Source organism: Lactuca sativa, chromosome 6 (genome assembly GCF_002870075.4).
Source record: "Lactuca sativa cultivar Salinas chromosome 6, Lsat_Salinas_v11, whole genome shotgun sequence".
Classification (NCBI taxonomy): domain Eukaryota; kingdom Viridiplantae; phylum Streptophyta; class Magnoliopsida; order Asterales; family Asteraceae; genus Lactuca; species Lactuca sativa.
In genome coordinates, this window is record NC_056628.2 from 183,208,747 (window position 1) to 183,229,692 (window position 20,946).

Consider the following 20,946-nt stretch of genomic DNA (forward strand, 5'->3'; position numbering starts at 1 on the left):
ATGTATTTCAACCTTTAAGATGAAATGGTTCGGTACTCTCGAAAATGAAAAATAACATGAATCACCTTGATGTTAGACAATAGGATCTTGTTAATAACACTGCATTACGATTTATTGATGATTAAGTTTGGTTAAAAAATATGGAAGCTACCATAACTTTCATATGTTTTTTTGAAACCGTCAAATAATTTTATAAAGACAAAATTGCAAGAATGGTCCCTGTAGTTAGGTTGAATTTGCCACTTTGGGCCAAACAGGTTTGGACTAGCACTCATGGTCCACAAGTATTCATTTTCTTGTCACTTTGGTCCAATTTACTTTCAATTCTTTTATAATGACCATTTTGCCCTTTGTTTTTATTTTTTTTAGTTTATTTATTTATTTAAATAGTTTCATAATTAAAAGAAAAAGAAAAAAATCCCTCTCTCTCTCTCTTAAACTCTCTCTCTCTCCCACCCGTCTCTCTCTCTCTCTCTCTCTCTCTCTCTCTCTCTCTTCATTGCAGACCCCATATCTTCATCGTCCTCTTCTTCTTAAGGATATGCAGAAAAAAGAAACCCTAATTGTAATCTCCATTATCAAAAGCAACTTTGCCCATTAATCTGTATCTCAGGAAGATCTAATGGTTTTCAGACGAGCTTCTGTGAGATAGAGAGGGGAGAACCCTAATTGTTGTTCTAACTCTGAAACGAAGATTTGTAAATGGGGGTTTCAGATCCGCCTCCTCCTGAGAATCAAAGAGCTTCATCTTTACAGACCAAAGCACAACGATGAAGACCAAACCATCAGCAACCCCTGAAAACACCTACTGCCACCCCTCTTCACCACCATTTCCAAACATCCCCACCGTCTCTCGACTCTCCTGGCTCCGTCAAATTACCCTCAGGTGAGCTTTAATCGAGTTTGAAGAAGGAAAGAACGCCAAATGACCCTCGGGTGAGCTTCAATCGAGTTTGAAGAAGGAAAGAAGGAGACCCTATGGTTTTTAGAGGTTATTGTCATTCTCTTTTCTTTAAATCTTAGGGTTTTTAGAGGCCGACGCTGCTAGAAACCTTAGTTTCGACCTGTATGCCGCCACCTGAAACCTTTAGGGTTAGGGTTTTGCTGCCAAAGCTTCAATATGGTGTCGTTTATCTTTTTCCGGCGGTAGTGTTCAAGCTTCCCAACGGGAGTGAAGGTTGGGGGAGGGGTGAGGACGGTGGCGTTCTTTAAATTGGAGAGAGAGAGAGAGGAGAGAGAGAGAGAGAGAGAGATTGCTTTCTTCTTTTTATTTTTTATTTTTTTGTTTGGAAAATAATTAAATAACAAAAAGAAAAGCAAAAAACAAAATAGAAAGGGGCAAATTCGTCATTTTAAATCGTTTTGGACCAAACTCACAACAAAATTGAAACTTTTGTACCATTAGTGCTAGTCAAAACATGTTTGGCCCAAAGTGGCAATTTTCACCTAACCATAGGGACCATTCTTGCAATTTTGTCTTTTATAAATAGAAATCCTCAACTAGCAAGAGACTAGAAAGGCAAGACATGATTTTCCCATGTGATGACCTATAATAAATGTGTCTATTTTGTATTTTTTTTTCTTTTTTTTTTTTTACTATGAATTGGCATCTGCATTATATCGAGCAAGAGAGCCATCTGCATTAAGTTTCTTTTTAAACAACCAAATACGATTAACAACATTAGCATTTTGAGGCCGTGGTATAAGTACCCAAGTTCCATTAGAAATAAGTGCATCATATTCGTCTTGCATGGCATTACGCCAGTTAGGGTCTTGGAAAGCTTCAGAATAGTTTCTAGGAAGAGGGGAGGGATTAGAAACTATGTCGGTATGAAGATTGAGACGGTCAATGGGTTTATGAATACCAAGTCTAGCACGAGTGGTCATAGGATGAGTACTATAAGGACCCGACACGGTGGAGCGATTATGATTTAAAGGAAATGAAGGGGCAGCTGGAGTTGCAGCAATGGAGGAAAGGGGAGCTGTCGGAGCAGCAACGTCGACAGGGATGTTTAGGTCGACAAAGACAGTGGCGTTGTCGGTGGAGGTGTCACCGACAGGAGACGGAATAGGGGGAGATGAAGGATAATGGAAAGTGATGGTGGGATCATTAAAGAAATTGCGGGAGTCAGATATATATTAAGAAAATCATAAGTGGGGGATAGTCCGGGGTCATTGAGTCGAATGGAAAAATGGTTTCATCAAAGGTGACATGTCGTGAGATGATTATTTGTTTAGAATGAAGATTGAGACAACGAAAACCTTTGTGATTGGAGGGATACCCGAGAAAGATACATGGGACTGACCGATGCTCAAGTTTATTGATTGTATTAAGGTGAGGATAGCACAGGCACCCGAACACTCGAAGATGAGAGTAGGACGGGTGTTTGTTGAAGAGTCTGTGAAATGGTGTGTCATTGTGGAGAGATGTGGATGGAAGGATATTCAATAGATGATCGGACATATGGAGAGCTTCCACCCAATAAGTGGGGGGAAGATGAGATTGGAAAAGAAGTGTAAGGATCATATTATTTAAAGTACGAATCATACACTCATATTTCCCATTTTGTGGGAAGTGTATGGACATGTGAAATGAATGTGTATGTCATTGGTGTCACAAAGTTGATGAAAGAGAGAGTTGTCATATTCTTTTCCGTTGTCACATTGAAATGTTTGAATATCAATGTTGAATTGATTTTTGACATACGCACGAAAATTAAGAAATTTGGAGAACACATCCGATTTCAGTCTAAGAGGGTACACCCACACAAAATGAGAAAATTGGTCAAGAAAAATAACATAATATTTTATTCCACTATGACTTTGTAAAGGTGAAGTCCATACATCCGAATGAATAACTTGAAAAGGAAATAAAGCATGAGTTTTAGATAACGAGAAAGATAAACGAGTGTGCTTGCCAAGTTGACACACATGACAAAGAAATGACGAATCAATTTTATTACAGGAAATGGAATTGCTAGAAATTAATTGTTTCAGAACAGGTTGACTAGGATGACCGAGTCTTTGATGCCACAATGATGAGCTAAGACTGAGAAAGACTTGAGGACTCGGTTTGGTGACTGGGTAAAGATCTCCAGTGCTATCACATCGAAAGAGGGTGCATTTGGTGAGAAAATCCTTCACAGAAAAATCAAACTCGTCAAATTCTATAGAACATTTATTATCACGAGTAAATTGACGAACATAAACAAGATTTTTAATAGTTTGGGGAGTGATAAGAACATTTTTTAAAATAAGGGTGCGAAAAGGGTTTAAAGCAAGAATAGAGTGAGAAATTTTGGTGACAGGAATACGAGACCCATTGCCGACTAAAACTGATATATTTGAATCAATGCACTTATTTTTAAAGGACTTGAGATTACCTGAATCGGCATGAAGATGAGCGGTTGCCCCGGTATCCATATACCAATCTGCATTGTTTGGGTCTTGAAGAGTCATAGTGTTAAATGTTTGCGGTAAAGTGGTCGGTTGATCCATATTATTCGGGTAATGAAACCATTGCCAGCTGTTGGGCTGATTATTGGGCTGCTGAGACATGGAGAAAAGAGCTTGTTAATAGGCTAAATTCGAATTGGGCCATTGGTGTTGAGAATTTGAGTAATGACTATTGGGCCATGGGAATTGTTGAATTGGTGGAGAAGGCAGCAGCCCACGATGCCGTTGTTGACCTTGAATCTGCGACGACATCATACAGGGAGAATATCCCCCCAATTTTGACCGCGAGCAAATCCTCCGCCTTCAGATCGTCCCTGCCTGCCGCCACCTCTCCTGCTGTTCCGACCTCCCTTGCCGCCACCACACTGATTCTGTGACAACCCAAAATTTCTATCTTGTACAACTATTCAATTCAATCAAAGTAAGAATCGTTTCTGCTATTTTTTTAGCATTGTTTAAGGTTTGTTTGAGTGTTCTAAGCCTAGTACATTCAAGGTTTGGGTTTAGGGATGAGTTATCTTAAGTTCATCTAGTTGCATTCAAGCCAAACACTCCTTCAAGAGGAGTGTACGGTCGTACACTCAAAGTGGTCGTGAACTCATGCCCATATATTAGTTATGCCTTCATTTCTCTTCATTTCTTACACTTCCAAGTCAAGAAAGTCAATTCTCTCTCAACTATCATCAAGCTTTTCACCTTGATCTTCAAAAATGTAAGCATTCCTTCCATTGATTAGTTGATACATAGCTTTATCTAGTGAAGATCCATGATTTCATCCATGAAATTATCTCTTTTGGTTAGATCTTCAAGTATTCATCACTTTCACCAAGAACACCTACTAGTTCTTGGGCCGTGAACTCCATATGAACCTTCAAAAGTGTGAGTATCTCTTCCATCTTCTAGTTAAGCTTGAGAAACACTCTATTTCTAGCCTTGAATCATCATCTAGTGCAAGAACACCAAGGGTGTATGGTCGTACACCACTCATATGGTCGTAAACCCTTGTTTAGTGCATGTTTTGGTCGTACACCACTCATATGGCCGTAAACCCTTGTTTAGTGCATGTTTTAGCCTCAAACTCATCTTATGTCCCAACATTGGATCTTGAACAGTTAATGGTTACTAGATAGGGATGTAAAACACCTCCCTTACATGTTCTTCAATGAGTGTACGACTGTACACTCCATGAACGTACACCATATTGGCCGTACACCACATTGGTCGTACACCACATTGGTCGTACACACCATAGTGTGGCCGTAAACCCCTTTGATGCAATCATATGTGATTGTAACACTTCAACCTAAGTGTTTCCTAGTTCCTAAGGTGGTTTCCTTGCATAATTAGTTGTATAAACGCTAATTATATCCATATATCTATCATTATATGCTTAATAGGATCCGTTTGTGCTCGAGGCTTCACTTGACACTAGCATCTTATATCGAACTTACATTTGTATCACTCACTACAAGTGAGTTCCTACCCCTTAACTTATCTTTTAAATGATTTTATGGGGGCGGGGGGGGGGGGGGGGGGGGGGGGGGAGGGGAATACAAGTAGAAACATTATAGTTATTATATCAATCACATGTGATTAATAACTATCAAACAAGTGGATTTCTTATACTTCAAATTGTTTTATCAAGCAAACTATTTAAAAACATTTTATAAACTAACATCAAGTCATCAATAACCATTCAGATGGTTAAAACCCTTTTATATGCTAAACTCTTTATTAAACTCTTTTTAAACTTATATATTGTCAAAATCATGTCTATATAGATATAGTTATATAAGTAAGGTTGAAAGGGCTTAGGACTGATAACTCACTTTATTTCCTATTCCTTGTTTGGCTGTGGACTTAGGGTATCCGGTTGTTTGTCCGAGTGTCATTTGAATCTTAGTTATTTATTATGTATATATGTATAGATATAAAAGTTCTTACATCAGTTCATCATCTTTGGGTAGAAAAGGTGTACAAACATACTCAGTCATTCAAACAACATTACTAATAAACTATAATAGGTATAGTTTAGGGAATTACTACTCACTATTTCTAGTACAATGAAACATACAAGAGTAAGTTCATTCTAGTGTCAATACAAACATACTATAATGAGAAACAGAAAGAACATACTACGATGAGAAACTAAGAGAGCATACACTACACTATACAAAGAGAACATACTATACACTAGAACAGAGAGAACATACAATACACTAGAACATACTATACAAACACTAGAATACTATAACATTAATGTGAGCCACTAATTCATGGCATGGCAATTTACTGTTGTGTCACGTTTTGCAACTAGAGTCTCCTGGAGGGAGAGCGTGAATTTGTGTATAGATCTATACGGGATTGACCATCCTACACCTTGTGGCTAGCTACAGTGGGACCTGCAGGTCTACGGGTGACGAATGTCATACCATTTTCGACATCTTTGATCGTCGTGTTATACTAGTCAATCAAGTATGGTTACAACCTCATCACATTTACCTTAATTAAACAAACTGGTTTAAGGTAGTTAGTACATTGGTAGTTACTTGTTTACAATACTACAGTGCATCTTTATTTTCTCATTGCATTCACATTGTGATCTTCTCACATAAACGGTAATGTAAACTATATTTTGGTAATGATAGTCATACTTAGGAAAAACCTTCACTTTTACAAAAAAAAAAAAAAAACAAACATACAGACCAGTCGGGTCTTGGTAGAAGACTGCATTTCATAATAAACTAGAAGATATAGGATTTTCTAGGATGTGACATTCCCAAAATCACGGCCAGAAAAGACCGATTTTCATTTATGCTTTTAAAATAATTTCAGAGTAAATCCTTTTGATTTGAAAGAGTTGCGGAATTTGTTCCCAAAAACAAAGTATGATAAAATAATATTTACCAAAGCATTTCATCAAGAAATGTATTTTCAGTATATAATCAAAACTCAGGATGTCATGTTCCGATACAGACCATAAAGCAAAAACGATAACATTACAAGTCATTCAACAAATATATACATATACAAACTTGTAAACAAAACAACTTGATGATTCATACATCTTATGCCCTTGCGCCACTTCCTGTAATACAAATAAACTGAGTGGGTCAGGCTTGGGAGCCTGGTGAGCATATAGGGTTTTCAACCCATAATAAATAATTATATTTAATTCCACCAACCAACAATAACCCAATTACCCATTCCCGTTATTCTCACTTTATGTCCCTAAAACAACTAACACAAGGGACCTAGCCTTAGAATATTTCATCGGGGTGACAACACATGCATTTGGGGGTTTCCTGACAATATATGTCAAATAAGGCAACCATGAGGGGATGGAGTACAGCGAATGAGCACCCAAGTTCATTAACACCTACAGGTGGCGAACCTGTTAGCGTTCCAAATGACTGTCTAGAAAAGTTTGTAGTCGTCATCTAAACTCCGCTAGATGACTGAATCAAAAACAACATTGAGGCCTCTCATATGTTTATCACACAACTATCTACCCATGTTCTACCCGACATATTAGTAGATAAAAATATATATTTTTATACATAGTTTAACACCTGTATAGCATTCTCATTTAATACATATTCCAAACAACAAATGAGACACATACACATAACACGTATTTCATAGAGAATAAATCATATATATGAGATAGAAGAAAGTGAATATATATTCACGCATATAACAACAAAATATACACATAACACGTATTTCGTATAAAATACTTCATAATTATGCGTTAGAAGAAAGTAACTACACACCCACTTGATCAGAAGATGATCGGACAGCACTGCGGCTTGTAGAAGTAGTATTCTTCGGCAGAGCTGGAAGATCTTCACAAAAACCGGGCTCCTCGAGGGCAGAGCTTCGGCTCGGGAATTGCACTTCTCGGGATCTTTGGGGCTTCAGGACTTGCTTCGGGGCTCAGGAATAATACCGGGGTTTCAGGGTCTAAATGGCACGCAAATCGAGGCAAAAACTAGAGAGAAAGTAAGAATTTGGCAAAAGAATTAGGCTGCCCTCGCATGCCCTTTTATAGGAGGTTGAGGCCTCGCATTACACTGAGCGTAATGCCCTTACGCGGGGCGTACTCCTCCGGAATCGTCACTGCTTACGTATCCGAAGAACTCGAGTGCGAGGGTCGTCATGCTTCGTTGTACGCTGGGCGTAGTTTAGATCAGTCCGGTGACTCCCCTTCGGATAATATCGGATTTATTAATTAAATTTATATTTTAATTATTTAATAAACTTCAAAAATTCATATCTTCTTCATACGAACTCCGTTTTCGACGTTCTTTATATCCACGCATATGTGAGACTACGCTTTATAACTTTCATTTAGACTTCGTCGGCTAATTTCGAATTTATTTTTATTATATTATTTTAGTAGGTCGGGACAGGAAAACCCCGTTATAAATTCATAACTTCTTCATCCGATGTCCGTTTTCGCCTATCTTTTTATCGTTTCACTACAATTAAAGAGATCTTTGATTCTCGTTTAGATTGTTTTGGCTAAAAACCGCTCGATCTCAAATCGTGTATTCGGGCTGCATATTGCTAAGTCGAAACTTCGAAAAATCATAACTTCCTCATACGAAGTCAGATTTGGGCGTTCTTTTTATGCACGCTCTCGGTTTAACGAACTCTACGACTTTCGTTTAGATTACTAAGGCTAAATATCGCTCTATCGTAAATTTCACTTTTTACGTCATTCAACGTTGTCGGTTATGTTGTGAAACTTCGACATGTCATAACTTCTTCGTTATAACTCGGATTTTGGCATTCTTTATATATTCGGAAACCTCGTTCCAACTACTACAACATTATACATAGATATCAGCTTTGTCTAACATTTATTTTGATGCTTATTTTTATTCTTAGTTACATTAAGACACACAATTAATCACAAAACACATAATACACTTCTATTATCTCAAAACGGGTTACAAAGGTTAACCTAGACTATTACATCAATAATAATGCCTAGCCTGGAAACGCGGGCGTTACAGTTAGTACATTGGTAGTTACTTGTTTACAATACTACAGTACATCTTTATTTTCTCATTGCATTCACATTGTGATCTTCTCACATAAACGGTAATGTAAACTATATTTTGGTAATGATAGTCAAACTTAGGAAAAACCTTCACTTTTACAAAAAAAAAAAACAAACATACAGACCAGTCGGGTCTTGGTAGAAGACTGCATTTCATAACAAACTAGAAGATATAGGATTTTTGTAACATCCAGAATTTTAGGTATTATATTTATTCATTTTATTTTGAGTTTTGTGGAAGAACTCGGCGAGTTGGTGCGTAGACTCGCCGAGTAGAGACGCGATTTCTCACCCGGAATAATGACCGGACTCGACGAGTCACATTGGTGGACTTGGCGAGTCTGCGTTGTTTAATGAAACCCTAATTTCTCGGGTTTGGGGCCTATTTAAAGGGCCTTATGGCCGTCATTTGTGCTCACCAGTCCCCAGAGCGAAACCCTAGTGAGCTTGAGCGTTTGGAGTGAGAGAAGGAGCCATTGTTGACCTTGGAGGTGTTATCTAGCAAGGGAAAGGAAGCTATAGCCAAGGGGAAACAAGGGGATCAACTTCCTGAAGATCTGAGGTCCAGAACATCACGTTTGAGGTACTATTTTCGAACCATTTTCTGTTAAGGTGATGTTCATGTTGATTTAGAGCTTATTGAGCCCTTTTGTTGCTAGATCTAGTGCTTCCTTGGTCCCTTAAGCGAGTTAGGTTCTGGATTTGGACCCTTGAAGGTCCAGAGTGTCCCTTTGTCCAAGATTTTTATGAATCCATGGAGGTTTTGGTTTGGGATCTTTGTGCTTGAGGTCAAAACACCATTTATGAGTCATTAGGTGTGTTATGAGCACCAAGACATGAACTTTACGTGATAAATAAGCTTGGAAGGACTGGATCTATGAGTTAGTGGAGCAGATCTGACCTCAGAAGGTCGTTTGGGGTTGTGCATGGAATGCACTCGCCAAGTCCATTTCCATACTCGACAAGTTGGTGCGGGTTGTTCAGTGATTTCGAACCAGGGGTTGAGTAACCGAGTCGGGTGAGTGACTCGGTGAGTCGGAAGGGACTCAAAGGAATCAGGTCCCCATAGAGACTCGGCGAGTCCACACCAAACTCGGCGAGTTGAGTTGACCGTTGACCATTGACCAGAGTTGACCGGTGTTAACTTGATAAGGTTAGTCAACCTTAGTTAGGAAAGTGTTAATTAGAGATGTATTGTGTTATAGGAGGACTATAGCTCGGGAGATCGATCACTAGTGATTTCAGGGATTTGCGAGTTACCGAGATACGCAAGGTGAGTCTTCTCACTATACCTTACCTTGAGTAGGTAATCAGAGTTATTGACAGAGTATTTGTATGCTATATGTATGTTATGTGTTGTATTGCATTATTTCTATGTGATTTATGTTGTGCATGTTTATTGAGTTGGAACCGGAAGGTTCACAGAGTTAGAACCAGAGGGTTCACAGAGTAGGGTCCACGGACCCATAGAGTTATATCCTCGAGTGGCTAATATGTGCTATGTGTGGTATTTTAGGGAACTCACTAAGCTTTGTGCTTACAGTGTTTGGTGTTATTTGTTTCAGGTACTAGTGAGGATCGCGGGAAGGCGCCGACCTGATCAGTACGCACACGGGATTTTTATGTTATGAGATCTTGGGATTTTTATATGCTACTAATTCGAGTTTCAAACAATGATGTTTTTATGAATATTGAATGAATTGTGTTTTGTATAAAATGTGAAAAATTGTTTTGAAATTTACGGTGTTACAATTTTCTAGGAGATACAAAAATTACATCAAACTCTTACAAACATTTACAAACACTTTCATACAAAACAATGACACTAAAATACTTATGAACTCACCAGCTTAAATGTTGATCTACTCTTTCAAAATAACTTGTATTCTCAAGTCACCAGTAGACAGGTACACTGGACCAGGTTTTGAGAAGACGAAGCTTATACAAGACTCGTCTTTATTTTGATTATTCATTTTTGGTGTCTTACAAACTATACACAGAACACACTTGTATTAAATTATATTATTAATGAAATGGATGATGTTGTTGCTTGTTTACTATTTTGTCCACTGTTTCCCATTCTGGATCATCTTCAATTTTAGTAGACCCATCAAGATGACCATATACTTTGTATCCAATGCAGTGAGTTTTGAAAAGCTCTTTCTAGGAATCATAATTCAAGCGATCGAGATCGAGAAGAAGGGGGACATAAGACTTGATATTGGTTATCCCGTAGATTTTATCGTTGGGACTAAGTTTGGGATTAGAAGACTCTCCGGTCATTGTGACGAAGAAGAAGAGAGAAGATGAAGAACAGAGGTGAAAGGTGAGAAGAATACCACCACATGTATGGATCGGCTAGGGTTAGAGGGTAGAATAGTCTGATACAATATTAGAGTGAATATTTTCCCATGAATTGGCATTGAGCCTCTCACGTATATTAATACCACAATAATACAAAAGGGCTACAAATAAGAGTAATGGGCTAAATACAATGTTGGACAGCCCAACCAAATACAAACTAAATATAAAATATATACATACCAGATATACGTCTAACATTTTTGTTGAAAATAAATTAGAAAAAATGTAAATTATAGTCATTTTCTCTTAAAAAACAAAACAATATTTTATTTATTAATCTAATTTACATAAGATGCAGTCTTCTTAACACATAAATACCATCCCTTATGTGTTATGCTGACGTGGAGTAAGGAGACATGAACTACCCAACATCACTTTTTTAACAAGTATTTTTCATAAAAATGCATTTAATATCAATAAATATATTTTATTTATTTTTTCCCTAAAATCCTTTATAAATACCATAAAATTTATAACAATTTACTTCCTTTTTACACAACATTTCACTCTATATTTCATACATATTCAAAGCTTTTTAGAGACATATTATTATTCATCTTCTTCAAATGATGACATCTGTCCAGTTAGTACCGAACATTATCCATCAAATAGAGCAAAATTTAGTTTAAATAACAAGAATGGAAACAAAAAATAGAGATCGTGAAGTTTCGCACAAACCTTTGGTCCACCTTTACTTTTCTGAAATTGTGCATATGACGCTAAGGATTTCAAAATGCGGTTCAGTTTGAATAAACGACTATTCCTACATATAGATAACAACTTGGAACATGAGTACAATTTCTATAGGTTCAAATGGGATGCTAGTTGTAAAAGTGGTTGCAAGCTACTACAAAAGTGTATGGTCTCAATTCAGCTTATGGCACGCAACAACTTAGGCACTTAACAAATCCATTATATTTTCTATTATTCTAAGTTTTGCTACCAAAGTTTCAATCACTTTGTCATTTTTTGGTCCTTCTTCAGCTTTTGCAAAGTTTTGCCACAAAAGTTTCAACATTTAACCATTTTTGGTCCTCCTTAACTTTTTACTACATTATTTGTGGAGTTGACACTTTTGGTCTCCCAACTTCGATATTATCTACTGCTAGCCCCAAAGGCAGGGCCGGTCAATTGATTTTCAATGCCCGGGGCGAGATTCTAAATTATGTCTTTATTTAATTAAAAAAATAGCAAAAATGAAATAAATTTTATAGTCAAACGAAAACAAGGTTACACAAACAAAAGCATACATAAAATTTATCGAAAACGATGCCTCCTTGCATTTTTTGAAGCAAAAACATCTATTATTTTATCATAATCAAGACTTCGTAGGAATTGACTTTAAATACTCAAAATTGCTAATCCATTTAATCTTTCTTGAGTCATGGTACTCCGAAGATATGATTTCAATAACTTCAATTTCGAAAAACTTCTTTCCGCGGAAGCTACCGTGACCGGTACCGTCAACAAAATCCTATATGCCACCAACACATTGGGAAACATGTCCATTTCCTTTGCAAACTCCATAATTTTAATGGCTGTCCAAGGATGTTCACCTTTGTATGCTTCATCCGGCAACATTTCCTGCAAAACTTGTAACTCAATAAATAAATCTTTTCCATCAATATCAAGGTCCTCACCATTTGTCAAACTAGTTTCAAGTTTCTTACAACATTTTTTTAATTCATCATCAAATAAAGATTTGAACTTTAAACCAACAAACAAAAATCCAAAAATAGATTCAAAATGTTGTATTTGCTCAAATCTACTTCTGAATTGATTTAGAGTCATATCTACTATAACAACAAAATAATCAGTTCTAAAATTTTCTTGAGAAAATTGTTGTTCTCTTTCGGTATTTGGAATTTCATCAAATTGTTTTTTCTACTATAAACACGTTTGATAGGAAATTTTGGTTCAACTCCAATTTTTCTGCTATTTCTTTAGCCTTATTAATAGCAGAGTCAAACCCATTTTCCCTATATTTTTCAAAATAATTAACTAATCCCTCTAAGTTTTTTATTGCAACATCAAGAATCATATCTTTGGATTGTAATTTTTTACTTACCAAATTAATTCTATATAAAATTTCATGTCATATCACTAAACTTAAAATAAATTCAAAATTAGAAAATTCACCATTTACTAGTGATTCTGCATCTCTACAAACATTACCATCATCACTCACTTGAGCTAATTTTATTAATGCTTCTTTTATTTGAAAAAATTGAGTTTTTATTGCTTTAACACTTTCAATGTGACTTTCCCAACGAGTAGTAAATAATGATTTTAGGGTTAATTCATCAACATGATCAAGTAAAACACTCCATCTATGTGTGGAGCTAGAAAAATCATTATATATTGTTTGACACATACTAAAAAAAGTTTTAGCTTTATGACAAGAATTTGCCATATCCCACAAAACTAAGTTTAAACTATGACATCCACAAGGCATATAAAAAGCTCTTTAGTTTATATCAAGTAATCTTTTTTGTACACCTTGATGTTTGTCTTTCATATTTGCTCCATTATCATATCCTTGTCCTCGGATACAACTTATATCCAAGTCAAGAGATTTTAAAGCATTTTGTAACACATTAAAAAGTCCTAAACCAGATGTATCTTCTACAATTAAAAACTCTAAAAAAAAACTCTTCAACTTTTATTGGAACACTTGTAACATCAACACATCTAATAATTAAAGTCATTTGTTCTTTACGGCTTGCATCCGGAGTGCAATCTAGAATTATCGAAAAATATTTTGAATTTTTTATTTTTCTAATAATTTCATTTTTTACTTCGGATGCCAACATTTCAATTAATTCATTTTGAATTTTTTATTTTTCTAATAATATGGACTCGCCGAGTCGCCAGCTAACACGTGCTCGAAGACCCGACCCTACTCGGCGAGTCAGGCTATGAACTCGCCGAGTCCCTCTTATAAAACTTCAAAACAAAAACCAAGGAATTAACATACCGGAGACGGGTCGTTACAATTCTCCCCCACTTATCTCAGACTTCGTCCTCGAAGTCTACTACGGCTGAATCTGCAAATATCTCTGGGTAGTGCTCCCTCATCTCCTCTTCAGCCTCCCACGTCCATTCCGACCCCTTCCGGTGCTGCCACTGCACCTTCACTAACTGAATTACCTTGTTCCTCAAGGTCTTGGTCTTCCGGTCCAGAATCGTGACCGGCCTCTCAATATAATTAAGGCTACTATCAACCTGAATATCCTCTAGTGGAACGACTGCTGACTCATCCACCAGACACTTCCTCAACTGCGACACATGGAAAGTGTTGTGGATCTGACTAAGCTCCTCAGGAAGATCTAACCGATAAGCAACCCGACCCACCCGGGCCAAAACCCTGAAAGGACCAATAAATCCGGGGCCCAACTTGCCCCTCTTCCGGAACCTGATGACACCCTTCCAAGGTGAGACCTTCAGAAGGACCATATCCCCCACCTGGAACTCCAAGTCCGAACGCCTACTATCGGCGTAGCTCTTCTGCCGACTCTGAGCAGTCTGCAGTCTACTACGGACCTGCTGGATCAACTCAGTCGTCTTGAGCACTACCTCCGTGCTCCCGATGACCCGCTGACCGACCTCGCCCCAACAAATCGGGGTCCTACACTTCCTCCCATACAGCATCTCAAAAGGAGGTCGATCAATGCCCGCATGATAACTGTTGTTATACAAAAATTCCGCCAACGGAAGATACGTATCCCAACTGCCACCGAAATCAAGAACACATGCCCTAAGCATGTCCTCGAGAGTCTGAATCGTCCTCTCGCTCTGCCCGTCTGTCTGAGGGTGGAAAGCGGTACTGAAATGAAGACGAGTACCCATCTCGTCGTGAAACCGCTTCCAGAATCTGGATGTGAAACGGACATCTCGGTCTGACACCACTGATACCGGCACTCCATGACGTGCCACAATCTCTCGTACATAGATATCGGCTAACTTCTCCGCCGATATACTCTCCTAGATCGGGATAAAATGGGCACTCTTCGTCAACCGATCCACTATTACCCATATCGAATCCACTCCACGTGCGGTCCGGGGAAGCTTGGTGACAAAATCCATGGTGATGTCCTCCCATTTCCATACGGGAATGTCTAACGGCTGCATCCTGCCGTGAGGTCTCTGATGCTCCGCCTTGACCTTTCGGCAGGTCAGGCATTTCTCGACGTACCAGGCGACGTCCCGCTTCATGCAGGGCCACCAATAATCAGGTCGAAGATCTCGATACATCTTCGTCGCCCCTGGGTGGATAGAAAACCGAGACTTATGAGCCTCATCCATCAATACTTGCCGTACTCCACCCCAGTACGGTACCCACACTCTTCCGTGAAGCGTCAGCAAACCTCGACTATCATAATCAAACGAGGCTACTTGTCCCACGATTCTCTCACACTTCTGTCTCTCCTCTTTGAGGCTCTCCACCTGAGCCTCCTTGATCCGCTCCAACAACGGAGTGATCACTGTCATCCTCAAGCATAGATCTCTGATAGGGGTCGCCGACACTTTGCGGCTCAGGGCATCGGCCACCACGTTGGCCTTCCCTGGATGGTAAAGGATCTCACAATCGTAATCCTTTAGCACATCCAACCACCTCCTCTGCCTCATGTTCAGACTCGGATGATCCATAAGGTACCTCAAACTCTTGTGATCCGTGTAAATAGTACAACGGACCCCATAAAGGTAATGCCTCCAAATCTTGAGGGCAAACACAACTGCCCCCAGCTCCAAATCATGGGTAGGATAATTAGCCTCGTGAGGCTTCAACTGCCTCGAAGCATAAGCTATCACATGGCCTCGCTGCATCAAAACTGCTCCCATACCTGTGATCGAGGCATCACAATAGACTACAAAGTCCTCTACTCCCTCTGGCAAGGTAAGGATCGGAGCCTCGCACAACCTCTGCCTGAGGGTCTCGAACGCTGTCTGTTGCTCAGGACCCCAACGAAATACCACTGACTTCTTGGTCAGTCGGGTGAGCGGCACTGCAATCTTGGAGAAATCCTGAATAAATCTCCGATAATACCCTGTCAACCCTAGGAAGCTCCGAATCTCAGATGGAGACTTCGGGACCTCCCACTGCATCACGGCCTCTATCTTGGCCGGATCTACCATAATACCCTTCTGGTTGACGAGGTGACCAAGGAACTGCACCTCACGCAACCAGAACTCACATTTGGAGAACTTTGCAAAAAGTCTCTCCCTCCTCAAAGCCTCTAGCACCTCCCGCAGGTGCTCCTCGTGCTGCTCCTACGTCTTGGAATAAACCAAGATATCATCTATGAACACTATCACTGACCGATCCAGCATCGGCCTACACACGCGGTTCATGAGATCCATGAACGCGGCTGGAGCATTGGTGAGCCCAAATGGCATCACCACAAACTCATAATGACCATACCTGGTCCTGAAAGCAGTCTTCTACACATCCTCATCTCTAACCCGCATCTGATGATAACCGGAGCGTAGATCGATCTTGGAGAACCAAGACGCTCCCTGAAGCTGATCAAACAAATCATCTATCCTCGGGAGTGGGTAACGGTTCTTCACCGTTACCTTATTCAACTCCCGATAATCTATACACATACGATGCGACCCATCCTTCTTTCTCACAAACAGGATCGGCGCCCCCCAAGGCGAACTGCTCGGCCGAATGAAACCCTTGTCTAACAGCTCCTGCAGCTGTGTAGACAACTCTTGCATCTCAGGGGGAGCTAGTCGATAAGGTGCTTTGGCTATCGGGGCCGCACCAGGAATGAGGTCGATCCTGAACTCAACCTGTCTCTCAGGAGGTATCCCCGACAAATCCTCGGGAAACACGTCCGGGTAGTCTCGAACAATAGGAACATCATCAACTGTCGTCTTGCCCTTCTCCCGGGCATCCAAAACGTAAGCTATAAAACCGGCGCAACCCTGCCAAACATAGCGCCTTGCCCTTGCGGCGGAACAAAAGGTCGGTCCTTGCTGTGGCCTTTCGCCCTGAATCACTAACTCTCCCCCACTGGGAGTGCGAACCCTCACTAGCTGAAGCTCACAATCAATCACCGCCCCATTGGGGCTTAGCCAATCCATGCCCACAATAACCTTATTCCCTCGCAGGGGAATAGGTACCAGGTCCACTGAAAACTGCTCATCAAACAACTGAAGGGAACACCCTCTATGCACTCTGCCGACCCTCACGGTCCTATCAGCTGCTATCTCAACCTCTAATGGACAATCCAGCTCCCCTGGAGCTCTACTAAATCTCTTGCTAAGCGCAAGCGATACGAAAGATCGGGTAGCCCCTGAATCGAATAATACCATAGCAGAAATGCCGTTCACAGAGAACGACCCTGAATAAAACATACAATCATAAAAAATATTCAATCAATAATAATAAAGAGATAAAGGGAAGATACATACCCGTCACCACATCAGGAGTCGCCCGCGCCTCCTCTGCTGTCATCTGAAACGCTCTACTCTTCGCCACTGGCGCATCAGCTCGGCCCTGCCGGCCATCTGTAATCCTCAAAGTAGCAGGGGCAGGTGCAACCACCTTCCCTGATGCAGCTAAGCTCGGACACTGGGACTTTTTATGTCCCCTCTGATTGCACTGAAAGCAAATCAGATCTGATGCTGCAACGGCAGTAGCAGGAGCCGTACAATCCCTACTCAAATGTCCAATCCGACCGCACTTGAAGCAGCCGGAACTCCCTGCCTTGCACGCTCCTTCGTGCATCTTCCCACACCTACCACATCGACCGTGGCTCGGCTGTCCCCTGGACCTGTGATCTGAAACCCTGGGCTTTTTGCCCGAACCGCCTGAACCCGAAACCGCCTCCGGTTTCCTCTTCTTCTCCATCTCGAGATCAATCTCCCTCTCCCGAGCTCTAGCAATCATATCTTCCAGCGTTTTACAGCTGGACCGGCTCACAAACTGGCGGATATCGCTCCGCAACATCTCATGATATCGGACCTTCTTCATTTCCTCATCAGCTACGTACTGAGGAATGAGAAGAGCCCTCTCCCTGAACTTGGCGGTGATCTCCGCCACTGTCTCTGTAGTCTGGGTGAGGTCCTGAAACTCCCTAGCTAGCTGTTGCACCTCAATGACCGGTGCAAACTCCGCCCTGAACCTAGTAGAGAAGTCAGCCCAGGTCATGGCGTCCAATGCTGCATCATCCCCAATGGCATGTCCGACCTCCTCCCACCAATCCCATGCCCTGTCCTTCAAAAGACAGGACGCCAATCTGACCTTGTCCCCCTCGGGACATCTGCTAGTACGGAAAGCGTTGGCCACATCTGCCAACCATCTGGTGCTCGCTATGGGGTCTCGCGCCCCATGATAGTCCGGAGCTCCACATGCCCTGAACTCCCTGAAAGTAAGGGTGCGCGACCCCATCATGGCCGCCACCTCGGCACGGAAGGTGCCCAATCTCTCATCCATCAGCTCCAGAATCCCCTCCTTGATCGAACCGAAGATCACAGGAGTCTGCTCTAAAATGATGCGCGTAATCTCCGAAGAAAGAAACTCTCGGGTCTGCTCATCCATGCGCTCGTCCCCCGAGCCTGAACCTGATCCCTCCCCGGCACCTCCGCTGCCGGCTGCTGGTCTGGAACGCAAAACCACCATTCTGAAACACATCACAACTACATCAGAAACTGAAATATCTCAAGGGATCATTGATACTATAACTAGCTTCCTGGTCTTGTCTCAGCCTTTCTTGATTCGAGTACGGATCCTCTGCTTTCAGTAGTACGGGCCCATACTACCTTCCACATCTATCCGTACTTTCTTCAAGAACTGCCTTGACTCCACCAAGTCACTTCTACTACTACTGATCTCTGCTACTCTCATCCTAGGCTTGCCCTAGGGAAACCTCAGGCTCAACTCAACTAGTCCTCAGCTGCTGAAGGTCTCCTTATAATGCTAATTAGCCACCACCTGAACACCATCACATGTGACGAAGATCAGATAATCCTTCAAGTAAAAGACTCGTCCCTATAACGGTTAGACTCAAACAAGAGCTGCGCAATAGGGCCAGTTCCAGTACTCTGGGATTATTCAACCGTGATCACATGTGGTGTGACGTGTTCACCTAATGGCTAACTTCCATCACTCAGAACTCCCACAAAGCACGAAGCAAGCAGCATTCGGATAAAGGAAACATACTCAGGCAAAACTATTCTCAAACGAGAAACTGCACTAGCATACAATGCTAAGCTCATAGTATCAGGCATAACCTAAACAGGCTATCCTACTGCTGTCTACTCAATACTAGCATGCAATACTCATAAAGCTGTAACACATAAAACAGGTACATAAGGCATCCTCTTAGATCCTTAGTCCTATACTAGCATGCTGTTCTACTGAAACTGAAACTGAACAATTAACTTGTATGGGTAATTTGGGAGTACTTACTTGAGCTCGGCTGATCGCATGCACCACACCCTTATCTTGTTTTAAAAAAATTTATTTCCTTCTAAGTGCTTTCAAAACTCTCTTAGAAAACATTTCCCTTTTTAGAAAAATCTTTTTATTTCCCCTTAGTTTGAGTTCAGATACACCCGGAAGTGCATCCGAATCCCTCAAACCAGGGCTCTGATACCAACTTGAAACGACCCAAAATACGACCCAAAAATTTTGTTTTTCAACATACCCAAAAACCATAATCTGAGTGTCATATCATAAAACCATACATGATATATCTCAAAATAACAATAAAACACTGTGCGGAAAACTGTATCATATCCATGTCATATAAAAATCAAGAAAAAAATCAACACCCAGGATGAAAGCTGAAGCTGTGGTGTGTGCGATGCCATCAACCCGAGCTCTTCCCTCTGCTAGCGGAAGTACCTGAAACCAAAACTGAAACTGTAAGCACGAAGCTTAGTGAGCTCCCCCAATTTACCACATACCATACAATAATATAACAAGCACATACTGGGGCCTTCCCCCCCCCCCCCCCCATCGGACTGAAGTCCGAAGCTGACTGACTGGGACCTTGTCCCCTACATCGGACCGAAGTCCGAAGCTCACATCAGACCGAGTCTGAAGCTGACTGGGACCTTGTCCCCTACATCGAACCGAAGTCCGAAGCTGACATCGGACCGAAGTCCGAAGCTGACTGGGACACTGTCCCCTACATCGAACTGAAGTCCGAAGCTGACATCGGACCGAAGTCCGAAGCTGACTGATCATAACATAAACGTATCACTTATCATAAACACACATAATCCTGTCTGAGCCACGGAGGCATCAAACATGCTAACTACTGCATCGGATAAAATCCGGATACTACTGTTAACTAAACGGGCTGGCATTGTGGCCTTAGACCCGTTCCTACTAAAAAGGAACTCACCTCATGAACTGGCTGCTGAGTGAATAGCTCTGAGGGCTAACTGCTGCTGCTGCTCCGGTATCTCCCCGGCTACAAGTCCATAAACACACTCAATCAAATACTAAACACTGCACTGGGTAAAATGACTCTTTTACCCTTGGTCAAAGTCAACTCTCGGTCAAAGTCAACCCACAGTTGACCTGACTCGCCGAGTTGGGCCGCCAACTCGCCGAGTCCCCATCCTCACTCCTCGACCCTACTCGCTGCTACTCGTCGAGCATGGCATCGACTCAACGGGTACTCATTCGATCCAAGAATTCAGACAATCTTCATCCAACTCGCCGAGTCATATGAACAACTCGACGAGTTGTTCTTGAGCTTAAGAAGATTTCCTTGGACTCGTCGAGTTGTATGAACAACTCGCCGAGTCCCTCCATTACTGAGTCTACCCTCAAACTCGCTGAGTCCACTCCACAACTCACTGGGCCCACTCGACATCGCTCAAAAGGAAGAAATCGGGGACTTCGCGACTCGACTCGCCGAGTCGTTCTTCCGACTCGCCGAGTCACCGCCATGCAACTATACTACACTCGATTCTGCTCGAATCCAATACATACAAATGATAGATCTGAGTCCAATAAGCTGATTTACCACGTAAAGTTTCCAACTTTACGTGTACAAACACATGAACAAGGGAATAAAGGCTAAAAG